This window comes from Lupinus angustifolius, unplaced genomic scaffold, assembly GCF_001865875.1.
Source record: "Lupinus angustifolius cultivar Tanjil unplaced genomic scaffold, LupAngTanjil_v1.0 Scaffold_17_52, whole genome shotgun sequence".
Taxonomy (NCBI): domain Eukaryota; kingdom Viridiplantae; phylum Streptophyta; class Magnoliopsida; order Fabales; family Fabaceae; genus Lupinus; species Lupinus angustifolius.
Genome location: NW_017719029.1, coordinates 42,940 through 54,790, shown reverse-complemented (window position 1 = coordinate 54,790; position 11,851 = coordinate 42,940). Strand labels below are relative to the sequence as shown.

Below are 11,851 nucleotides of genomic sequence, written 5' to 3'. Positions count from 1 at the left end.
CGATTTTCAACGACCAATGACCCAACCTTGACCAATTCTCATTGTACATATAACTGAGGTCCTCCTAAGCATGACTTATACATTTCAATAATATCAAATGAGACCCAAAACTCATTGTTGCAATCATCTAGCATAGATCCATCACTGGATAGTCCTCCAACATCCAGAAATAATTCCTCATACAAAAATATCATTTTCCCATTACCATAGATGCATAAATCTCATCCTTATACCTAAAATTACTATAGAATTCCCTAACGAGCGATTGATAGATTTTACCTCTTAATTCTAGAAACTTGTTTGCTTCTTGGGTTTCCAATCCTTGTGGGAACTCAAATCCTTGATCAACTAGCCATGCAACATCCGTATATCGAATGCATGTTTGTTTTCAACCTTAGAACTTGGCTAGACGAGCTTCTTGAGGGATCAGAGAGTAATAAGGGTCACCATGGTCCTTTCTTCCACCTTGAGCAGAAGATGAACCTTTTTCCATACGTCAAGGACGCTTAGTAGTGGTTTTCACTCTCCTTGGTCATGGTTCACTCATAATTCTTAGGTATAATGGTGATTAATCGATTGAATAATGGTTTTTCTAAGTTTTGGGATTTCAGGTTTCTAAAATTGGGGAAAAGGTTAGTGTTACATATTTTGTAGAAATTGGGGATTGTAGGAAGATGGAAATATGTGATAGAATTCGGATTGGCTATAGATTAGGTGAAGAACACTCAAATTGAGAAAAGATTCACAAGGGGAAGTAAAGAGGATTTAGGGTTCTTATTTGAAATGAACCATAATGGCATTTGAATCTAATATACTATTGCCGTTAATAGATTAAGAGCATTGGTCAATCGATTAATCAATTTAAAAATTTCAAATTACCAGGAATTTGGGCCCAAACAATAGATTAAGCAACTTGTTAATCGATTAAATCAAGATGAAAATTTATTTTCTGGTTACTGGAACTCAAATTAATCGATTAAAACACAGAACAATCAATTATGGACAGAACTAAGACATATTTTAGTGCATTTTAGAGATTTCTAGAGTATGCAAATATTCGATACCTAAGACACTAACCTAAAAGGTATATGACACAGTAAAGAAGCATAAAAACAATCATGAAATCAGTTTAAGCATAGGAAACATGCATTCATAACTCATATCACATATAAGCATATATTGAAGATCAAGAGAAGACATATAACACCCTAAAGCAAATTATTTAAGATATTTTTCATCAAGTATGTCAAGTTCTCTGCGTAACACAAGGAATGTATCCAATCGAAGGGGCTTGGTGAATATATCTGCCAATTGCTTTGAGCTTTCAACAAATTCAAGAATACAATCACTTTTTTAACACGATCTCATAAGAAGTGGTGTCTTATTTCAATATGCTTAGTTTTAGAATGCAGAATAGGGTTCTTTGATAGATTTCTGGCACTTGTATTATCGCATTTTATTGGTATTTGCATAAGATTTAACCGAAGTCTATTAGTTGTTTCTTCATCCATAATATCTGAGCGCAACACGCGCCACTAGTAATATATTTCGCTTCGGCGGTAGACAAAGCAACACATGCTTCCTTCTTACTATGCCAAAATACTAAGGAGCTGCGCAAAAGATGGCAAGTTCCACTAGTACTTTTCCGGTCCAACTTACACCCCGCGAAGTCGAAGTCCGAATATCCTATCAAGGATAATGAGACATCCCTAGGATATCATAAGCCCATAGACAATGTTCCTTCAAGATACTTCATAATACGTTTTACAACACTAAAGTGAGATTCCTTAGGTTAAGCATGATATCTCACGCACATGCATACACTAAACATGATATCGGGGCGACTAGAAGTTAGATAAAGCAATGAACCAATTATGGCTCGATATTTTGTTAACTTTATAGCTTTACCTTTATCATCCTTGTCGAGATAGCATGATGATACCAAGAATTATTCAAGAACAACTTTCGTTCCATATTTCTCATCAAGATTTGGATGTTGTGGGAAAACAAAATTATGATCAATCATTTGCTTTGAACACCATCATGAATTCCATTGAGCATAGACATGGTAAATCTTATTTTGTGGATGGCCCTGGAGGAACAAGTAAGACATTCCTTTATTGTGTTATAATTTCAAGATTAAGAAGTATTAAACAAATTATCCTAGCAACGACCAACACTATAATAGCTGCAACATTATTGCCTGGTGGTCAAACTCCACATTCACGCTTTAAGATACCTCTAAAACCAGATTCATCATCAGTATGCTCAATCAGCAAACAATATGATCTTGCAAAACTAATTACAAAAGCATCAACAGTAGTTTGGTAAGAAGCACCAATGGTCCAAATATGCTTTGGAAGTAGTAGATTGAACATTAAGAGATATTATAGGTTGCAATGCCTCGTTTGGGGAAACTTGTAATATTGGGAGGATATTTTCAAAAGGTACTTCAGTGATACCAAAGGATAATAACGCATAAATGATAGTTTCATGTATTGTCAAGTCTCCTTTGTGGGCATATACGAACGTCTTATCTTTGCGTCAAAATATGCGTTCATTGCAAGGCCAAAATTTTATTGAATATCTTATGAGGATTGGAGATGGTGTTGAAATTGTGAAACTAAGATGGAAACTAAGAGCGGGTCAATTAGTTGACGAGAGAAATGATCAAGTTTTCTGCGATGTATCAGAATGTAAGAGCAGCGGATAATTGTTGCAGAAATTAACCAAGTTAAATTTAAATTGTAAACACAAGAAGAGGGTGGAAGAAGAGTACACAAAAATATTTATATTGGTTCACTTTCTTGTCCACTGAAGGTTACATCTAATACTCTTGCCACACAAGAAATTTTTCCACTAGATACTTTGAGTTGCAATTACAATTTCTTTCCTCGAGACCCTTGTACCTTACACACTCACAAATATCTGACCATTGGAAATCAAACTTTCCAAGTCAACTCTTCCCATTAGCACCACACCCTTGTGAAAACAAGTTTACAATGAGATGAAGAATGATAATAATGGTTGGATTTCCTTTACAAGTTTTGACAATGATATAAATTACAATCATTTGACTCTCAATATATTTATTAAACAAATGCTCTTGAAAAGTGATTTAGAAAACTTTAAGAACTTGCACATTACAAAATTCAGAAAACTTCTGAAAATTTAGAACAAAAAGTTGAATGCAAGTACAAAGAATTGTTTGCAAAAGTTATGGAATTTCTTGTATATTGTGTGTCAATTATGTGTCTTCAAATGAGTGTTTCAAGGCCTTTAAATAGGCTTCTAATCAGCCATTGTACCCTTCCAAAGGTTGTAACACGATTGGAGTGAAACCAAATGAGTTTGAATTAAAACATTTCATTTTAGATTTGAAAATATGGTTTAACAGTATAGTGCAATCGGTTACACCACTAATATAATCGGTTACATAAAGCATCTACCTTTTGAAATAATCGGTTACCACATTTGGGTAATCAGTTACACTATGATTGTTATTTTTCAAAACTATTTTTATTAGTCAGGTAATCTGTTATGTAATCCTAGTAACATGTTACCAACTATCAACAGTACTAGTAACATATTACTCTGATCAAGTAACCTATTACATAGCATAAAAATATTTTTCTAAGTGTTTTCAATTCCCTTTAAAAATACTTATAACTTTCTTTGAGCATTGTTACTAACTATACATTGAGTTATAAGAATAGAATTACCTAAGAAGACTTAGTCTATGAATATTCCTTGAAGCTTGATAATCTTGTCTTCATAGTCTTATTATTTTTTCTTCTTTTTGTGATATTGGTGTCATCATCAAAATCGCGCCAAGGTCAGGAGCAAGATCTTCTTCACAATATCCCCTTTTCGATGATGACAAACCAAAATCCCTTGAAAGTAGATTTTTTTTTGATGTAGCATACTTCATAAGATTTGACTTTCAAGATTTTGATTAGGCTCTCCCTATCTTGTAGATTCCCCCTTTGTTTTTATGTATGTGCCTAAAATAGATATAACAGAAAAGTACACAACCCAAATTTTATCCCCCTTTTGACTTTATTAAAAAGAAGGAAAAGCGAAGTTTTTAGTACAATATATTCATATAAAAGGGTAACTATATATATATATATATACATATATGACTTTATAAAAAGCCAAGGTCAAAATCTGATTGATCACACATAATAATTGATAATGCTATATAAGATGGATAAGACTTTGACAATATTATAGAATTAATCATAAAATTCAACATAATAACACATGTTCAAACAACAATTCGCATAACCATGTTCAAAATGAAACAACCATAAAAATGAAATACAAATCCAACAAGTTTTAAAAACAACAACATAAAAACAACAACACTTAAACAACAACTAATCCTAGACCACTACTCTACGAATCCGGTGCGGGCTACTCAGCTTCCAAATCCATGTAATCCAGATGGTTAGAAAGTCTGTGAAATTCTTCTTGGACTTGTTTGTTCGAAGCATCAAGTGCATCCGTCCTGGTTGAGATATAGCCCCAAAGAGAAGAGAGTTCGTCCATGATCATCTAGTTGGAAGGAAATGAGCCTGACGAGGAGGATTCGGTTCGAGTAAGCGGATCAGAAGAAGGATTTTCATTAGGAGTGCCCTGAGTCTCTCCATGATGCTTGAAAATCATGTCAGAGGTCTCACGAAATAAACCAATTTTGTGGACAACATCCACATCAATTCTATTTTCCCTAGCAACAAGTGGAAATTAAGACTCTCCAACAAAAGATACACCAAAATGCTCTAACATGATAGTGATGATGATGACATAAGGTAATGGTCAGAAATCATCTCTAAAGGTCCACATTTGCCTCATTATCATCTGAGTCCAGTTGATTTGAATGTTACGCTTAATAGCATACATTAGTTGTAACTCCATATCGCTAATTTGTGAATGGTTTGAAAATTTCGGAATTACAACATAACTCAGAAAATAATGAATCAAACATTCCTCTAGGTTTAAATTACATGCAGCAAGGATATTTCGGTTTTTGACCGAGTCATCGACAACCTTTTGCTTACACAATTCTAATTCCATTTTGAAAAACCTAAACATAGATTGGTAGAATTCTTGTTTATCATACCCTTCTAAATCACTTAGGAATCCTGACTCTACTATCACCCCTGTAAAGGGTATGTTACTTCAAATAGAACTCAAGGTTCTATAGTCTATGCCATTTTCTTTGCCTTTTATATATGAAAAAATCTTATTCTTCCTAAAACGAAGATTGCATTAAATTACTATCAATTCAGGATAGTAAGCACTGTGCATTCTACAGAAATCAAAAACTTTTTTTTGCTTAAACATGGTAGGCAATAGAAAATCATCATCTTCAAAAACCGATAACATACCATATTTTGGAGCAAAGATGGATCTTTGATGGAAATTCTCCTTCAAGACCTTTCGTTGTTCCTCATTCACTAGAAGTCGTACCAAATCCAATGTATTAACTATGGTTGAAGTATTGGTGTGAGGCTTCTTGGTTTTGGAGGAAGATGAGATTTGGGGTTTTTTGATTTTGGCCACTAAACACAAAATTGAAGGTTGTAAAGTATTTAGAATTGGAAATGTGATATAAATGTCCCAAAAAAAATCACCCAAAACGGTTATGAAATGAAGTTTTTCGAGAGATAGGAAGGTTACATGGTTTATGGAGGTTTGTAAATGGAGAAGATGAAGTTGAAAAGAGGGAAAAAACCTTTTATAGCACGAAGTGTAGTTGATTACTTTGATTCGGGTAATCGGTTACATCAAGTACAATTGCCCAGTTTTTAAACTTTGAGACACTGTAATCGATTACATCTCCAGAGTAATCGGTTACTCAAACCTACTGTCCAAATTATTAATCGGTTACACCAAAGGTGTAATCGGTTACTGAGTGTACATAACCAAAACAATTGCATTTTTAAGTATATTTAAGCCTATGTAGGCATGTAATACATAAATGAAGCACACATAATAATTCATAATCATGTTTAAGATAAATATACTTCATCAATAATGTCTAATTCACGTCTAATATTATAAAAATATTCTTTAACCAAAGGTTTAGTAAAAATATCTGTTAATTGATTATGAGTATCAACAAATTCCAAGAGTGCATCTTCCTTTTGGACATGGTCCCTAAGGAAGTGATGCCTTATATCAATATGTTTGGGTCGGGAATGTATAATCAGATTCTTTTTTAGATTTATAGCACTAGTATTATCACATCTCAAGGGAATGCAACCTAAGTCCAATCCATAGTCTCGTAATTATTGCTTAAGCCACAAAACTTGGATGCAACAACTGCCTGTAGCTATGTATTCTGCCTCTGCAGTACTTAGAGCAACATAGACTTATTTCTTACAGGACCATGAGACTAGAGCATTTCCAATAATACGACAAGTACCACTTCTACTTTTTCTCTCAGTTTTGCATCTAGCAAAATATAAATCTGAGTATCCCACCAAGTGACATATACTTCCTTTTGGATAGCACAGTCCTACATCAATAGTACCATTATGATATTTCATTATCCTTTTTACGACAGTTAGATGTGACTCTTTGGGTTTTGATTGATACATATAACATATACATACACTAAACATGATATCAGGTCTTCTTGCAATAAGATAAAGAAGAGAACCAATCATACCTTGATACTAAGAGATGTCAATACACTTTCCAGTCTCATCAGCATCTATGTATGTTCTAGAAACATTTTGAGTGATAATTGATTTGCAGTCATTCATTTCAAAGCATGACAGTAAATCCTTGCAATATTTAGATTGGCTAACAAATACAACATCATTGAGTTGTTTGACTTGATGTCCAAGAAAGTAATTCAACTTTCTCATCATAGACATCTCAAACTATCCTTACATCATTTTATCAAACTCACTACACAAAAGATCATTAGTAGAACCGAAAATAATATTATCAACATATATTTGAACAAGTAAAGTATGATGATCAATTTTCTTAATAAATAGTGTAGTGTCCACCTTTCCTTTGGTAAATCCATTTTCAATTAAAAAGCTTGTTAGACGATCATACTATGACCTGAAAAAATAATAACAATGTTACCTATACCACAAATTTTTCTTTTGATGTTATCTGCATAGGTAACAAGGCCTTTGTTGCTTGAATATTAATATTTTGAATCTCCACGTGCTATGTGCTTTGAACAATTGTTATTATGATAACACATTTTTTATTATAGCCTTCAAGCACTCTTGCCAAACAAATGAAAAAGATTTTCTAGGTACGCAATGTGATTTGGGTCCTGTGGGGTTAACACCTTTTTTCTATCCATTTATGTTTTACAGATGACACACCATATTTTCTACTATGACAAGTGTTAGGTGTGTGACCAATTTTATCACAGTAAGAACAGGTAGGTAGATGTTTACGTGTCCAAGATTTTATTTTAAAAATAGGATTAGTATGAACACTTTCTTTATAAAATTTTATAGTGATTCCTACGATTGTTTTTTCCTAAGATATTCTCATTTTTAGCCAAATGACTATTTGCAAAGCCAAGACCTCTACGGTATGTTGAATGTCTTTGGACTTTTATGATCTTGTCTAAATTGTGACTGCTCATGTTGAGTTTATTAAGTTTAAGACTTAATATTGAAACTTTAGATTCAAGAGCAACACATTTTTTACATGAGGAAGAAGTGCATTTTTCAATATCTTTCTTTAGAACTTTGTTATGGTTTTCCAAAATAAAAATTTCATTTTTCTATTTTAGGAAAAGTTTGGAAAGCTTAATTTATTCTTGATGCAAATTATTAAAAGCATTTTGTAACTCATCATATGAAAATGTATCATTTGGTTCAGAGTTACTAATCTCATAATCATCGTTTGATTTGTGTGAAGTCATCAAGGAAATATGTGCTTGCTCCTTAATTTCAACATTTGAAGTAGCGTCATTGTCTTCTGATAATACATTTGTTTTTCTGCGCTTCTTGTCCTTCTTTCTTTTGAAAGTGTGTTTCTTTTGTAATGCTGGAAAAGCACCTATACCATGATCTGGTTTTCTGCATAAAGAGCATGTGGAGTCTTGCCCCGATGTTGATGCTTCACTGTTTGTTGTAGACCTCTTTACATCTTCTATGCCATGTATCCTTTCTTGAATGTCCCAAATTTCTTTTGATGATTTGCAACTTGACACTCTAAAGAATTATTTTTCTCCTAGAGCCGACATAAGAATGATTTTGGATTTTAGGTTGAATTGGACTTTATTTTTCTCTTTAATGGTCCATGAACATTTTGGTTTTGGTTGTTTAACCTCATTAGCAACCATGTCTGGTATGAATGGATCTTCTTCTATTGAGTCCCTTATATCTAAGTCTAGGGATTCTATGAAGACTTATATTCCGATTTTCCAGAATGTATAATATTCTCCAACAAAATTGGAGGTTGATTGTGTTAAAACTCTTCTCCCAAAAATGATCGGGAGGCCACCTATGAAGTTAGGATCATTTTGGGAGTAAATTACCCAAAATAAGCTTTAGTGCCAAATGTGAAACTAAGATGACAACTAAGAGGAGTGTGAATTAGTTGATAGGAGAAATGGTCAATTTTTCTGGATGTATCAGAATGTAAGGGTAGCGGATAATTGTTATAGAAATAAACCAAATTAAATTTAAATTGTAAACACAAAAGAGGGTAGAAGAAGAGTAAACAAAGATTTTTATACTTGTTCACCTTCTTCTCCACCGAAGGTAACATATAGTATTCTTGGCGCACAAGAGATTTTTCCAATTTATACTTTGAGTTGCAATTATAATTTATATCCTCGAGACCCTTGTACCTTACACACTCACAAGTATTCCTCCCTTGGAAATCAACATTTATAAGTCAACTCTTCCCCTTACCACCACACCCTTGTGATGACAAGTTTACAATAAGATGAAAAATGATGATAATGATTGGATTACCTTTATAAGTTTTGACAATGATATAATTTGTAATCATTTGACTCTCAATATACTTATTAAACAAATACTCTTGAAAAGTGTTTAAGAAAACTTTAAGAACTTGCACTTTAACAACTTCTGAAAATTTAGAACAAAAAGTTGAATGCAAGTTCAATGAATTGTTTACAAAAGTTATGGAATTTCTTGCATATTGTGTGCCAATTGTGTATATCCAAATAAATGTTTCAAGGCCTTTAAATAGGCTTCCAATCAGTCATTCTATCCTTCCAAAGGTTAGGACACAATTGGAGTGAAACTCATTGAGTTTGAATGAAAACATTTCATTTCATATTTGAAAATCTGGTTTAACTATACAATGTAATCGGTTACATCACTAATGTAACTGATTACCAAAAGCTTTTGTCTTTTAAAATAATTGATTACCACATTTGGGTAATCGGTTACACTATGGAAGTTATATTCAACACTATTTTTCTTAGTCACGTAACCTGTTACGTAATCTCAGTAACCAATTACAAACTATCACATAGTACTAGTAACCTGTGATCAAATAACCCATTATTTGACATAAATTTTTTTTAAGTGCTTTCAATCCTTTTCAAAAATACTTTTAACATTCTTTGAGCATTGTTACTAACTATACTTTGAGTTATAAAGATAGAAGTACCTAAGAAGACTTAGTCTATGAAGATTCCTTGAAGCTTGATAATCTTGTCTTCATAGTCTTCTTCTTTTTGTGATCTTGGTGTCTTCATCAAAACTGCACCAAGGTTAGGAGCAAGATCTTCTTCACAGAATCAATAATTCATGATGATTTGGTAAAAATACCCCAACAGATGACAATAAGGTGGGAAGGAGATGATTCAATATAATAACTTATACGAGTAATATTTCCCAATTTTGGAAGTCATGGATGTTATGATTCTTATATGTTAGAAAGAGCTATACTAACACCCACACCCATAAATGAGAATGTTCATAAACTAAATGACATAATTATAAATCATTTTTCACGAGAAAATCATAATTTGTTATCTTTTGATGGGGTTGAAGGGGACACAAACAACTTATACCAGCAATAATACTTAAACTCCATTACTCCTGGTGCTTTACCACCACATATTCTAAAGGTAGAAAAGGTTCATCATTAATGTTGTTGCGAAACATAGACCCAAAAGTTGTCTTATGCAATGAGATGAGGTTACTATGTTGTGGGACTTACATGAATGTGTTAGATGTAGAAGTCCTAAGTGGCCAACATGTTGGACATAGAGCTTTTTTGTCTAGGATTAAACTTAAAACGTGAGACAATGTGAGACTCCCTTTTGTTCTTATCAAAATGCAATTTCCTGTGCGATTAAGTTTTGCACTCACAGTAAATAAGGCACAAGGACATACCATTCATGCAGGAATTTATCTTCCTAAATATATCTTTGGACATAGACAACTATATGTTGCTCTATCAAGAAGGGTTTCAAAAGCTACCACAAAAATTCTTATTAAAAAAGAACAATTCAAGGGGAGGAATTTAAAGAATATTATCTTTAAAGATATTTTATTGTCTTAGGTTTATACTTCTAATGCTACTATATATCTCTACATTTATGTCATTGTCATACTTCAACAACAATCAAGGATTGTAAGGAACAACCAAACGGTTCTTAATAGTCACACATCTATTGAGAGTCACAAGTTCATCATGTCGTCTTTTGTACTCCGCATAAGAGTCGCTATTTCTTCACTATTTGTTTTCTACTCACAAATTTTTTCTTTCATAAGGTATAATATCAAGAATAGTGTCATCATTATTTTCAAAAAACATTATTTTTTTCGTCTTTACCTTCTCCTAGTACTTTTTTATAATTCAATTGGGATTTAATGTACATATTTCATATTTACTTTAACAAATTTCATTACTTCAAACAAATTACCTCTTATATTTTCTCCAAAAATATAGAAATTTTAGTGCTCACTATAATGGGACATTGTCGTTTCAATATTCAATAACAATACTTTAAAAATATTTTTTTCCTCAATTTCATCCTATCATAGAAAAATTCATTACTCAGTTTATCATATATATTAATTTGTGCAATCAATATTACAAAAATAAGAATGCAATTGACAAACATTTCATGACGATCTTACATATTATGTTTTAAATATGATAAATTTATTTCAGAGATTTTATCATAATCATATAGTTCACCTACAAAAATTATTGCGAGTCACTCAATTATTTGAGTATTCAATTTAAAAAATTAATGATTACAAATTCAACTACAAATTACAATATTTAACACTATTTACTATATTTGACATTTATAGCATATAAACTATATATTACAAACGATAGGAAAGGAAGTTGACAAACACTGTGATGACTAACAATACATGGGTATATAGAGACTAAAAATCTAACAAAATGACGTTAGTGTTGTAAAGTACTCGGATGAGAGGAGTGAAGCCGCAAAAGAAACTAAAAATCTAAAAATTTGTCTATTACTATTAACTATTATAGGCTACTTTTTTTGTAATTAACTATAGTTTTTATTTTTGTGAGGGGAAGGCCTCTAACTATGGGTTGCTCGGGCTTGTATTGGTCCTTGTTACTAGGGCAGATGGCTAATATCCTTTGATCCTGTAGCTACCTCTATCAACAATTGCTTCTCCAAGGATTCAAAGAACATTTATCCTGATCCAAAGTACTAATAATTATGAAAATGATTAATTATATACACTAATAGTGTAAATATTTTTTACACTGTCAGCAAATTATCTACCATTGATTTGTTAATCATCATTGACTCTTAAACAAAAGTAATACAAATCAATAGTTGATAATGTACTAACAATGTAAAAAAAATTATACTGTCATT

The 11,851-nt window shown here is 32.3% G+C and overlaps 1 long non-coding RNA gene across 1 annotated transcript; it reads left to right on the top strand.

Annotated features, from left to right (window-relative positions):
• Positions 1-2,568: 2,568 nt before the first annotated feature.
• LOC109338068 lies at positions 2,569-9,841 on the top strand. The gene is made up of 3 exons (XR_002106511.1): positions 2,569-2,608; positions 5,100-5,103; positions 9,768-9,841. It is a non-coding gene; the product is annotated as an uncharacterized LOC109338068 (long non-coding RNA).
• The last annotated feature ends 2,010 nt before the right edge of the window (positions 9,842-11,851 follow it).